At 48.0% G+C, this 985-nt stretch overlaps 1 non-coding gene across 1 annotated transcript; it reads left to right on the top strand.

The window, feature by feature from the left end:
- Positions 1-388: 388 nt before the first annotated feature.
- LOC115872205 lies at positions 389-495 on the top strand. Its single transcript, XR_004047737.1, has one exon. It is a non-coding gene; the product is annotated as a U6 spliceosomal RNA (small nuclear RNA).
- Positions 496-985: the final 490 nt, after the last annotated feature.

A 985-nucleotide genomic window follows, 5' to 3' on the forward strand; every position in this document is an offset into this window, starting at 1 on the left:
CGGAGCTTCCGTTTCCTTGTCTGGAAAAGTGAGCAGTAAGGATTGCCCTGACCCACGTCATGGTCTTCCCCAGCACCGCACATGTGTGTGTGAAGGCTAGACAATGAGAATGGGCCAGAGCCAAACGGAGGCATCAGGATTGTGGTGTTGGCAAAAGATTATGGACTATGCCAGGATTGGCCAGAAGAATGAACAAATCCACGTGAGATCAAATCCTGCCAGAATTTTCGGAAATGGAGATGGCCAGACTTGGGCTCGGCACTTTGCACACATCATCCGGAAAACCCACCTTAGAGAAAAGGGCGTCCTGTTGGTAAAACCGAGAGCCAACGGAAATGAAGGAAGCATCTATGGCACGGATTGAAAAAGAACCACTGTAACAAGCGTCATGCTGGCTTCGGTAGCACAGAGACTAACATTGGAACAATACAGAGAAGATTGGCGTGGCCTCTGCGCAAAGATGACATGCAAATTCTTGAAGCATTCCATATTTTAAAAATAAAAGCAAGCTTCAACATGGCAACCAGGATGAGGCTGGCATGGGACTAGGCAATGGTCTGTTCTGTTTGCCATAAAGTGGCATGATCCTGAACCCTCTCCACAGCCCCTAACAACAAAGAAGACCCCAGGTCCATGGTGACCGTGAAGCTTACAGGATGGTTCTGGACCAGAAAGACTGTACATCTTTCCTGTTGTCCTAGCCTAGAAATCCTTCCTTGTTTAGAAAAATAACAGCAGTGAGAAAAACAAAAAATAAGCAAGAAAGGCATTGATATCGTGGGAAAAAGAGAATGAGCAGAGAAGCCAGCCACAGCTAGTGTAGCCTGTGACTGCCAGGCTCCTTTGAATCCTGCAGGGGCCCAGCAAGGGCATCACAATGATTTGTGAGGACATGGCAGAGAGACAGGATGGAAAATGATGCCTGCTCTGGGCACTCAGCTTAGAAATCAGTAGAAGGGATGCTCAGGGCACCTTCTGGTCTGTG

This window comes from Echinops telfairi, unplaced genomic scaffold, assembly GCF_000313985.2.
Source record: "Echinops telfairi isolate 266 unplaced genomic scaffold, ASM31398v2 ScPeMD7_7420;HRSCAF=8458, whole genome shotgun sequence".
Classification (NCBI taxonomy): Eukaryota; Metazoa; Chordata; class Mammalia; order Afrosoricida; family Tenrecidae; genus Echinops; species Echinops telfairi.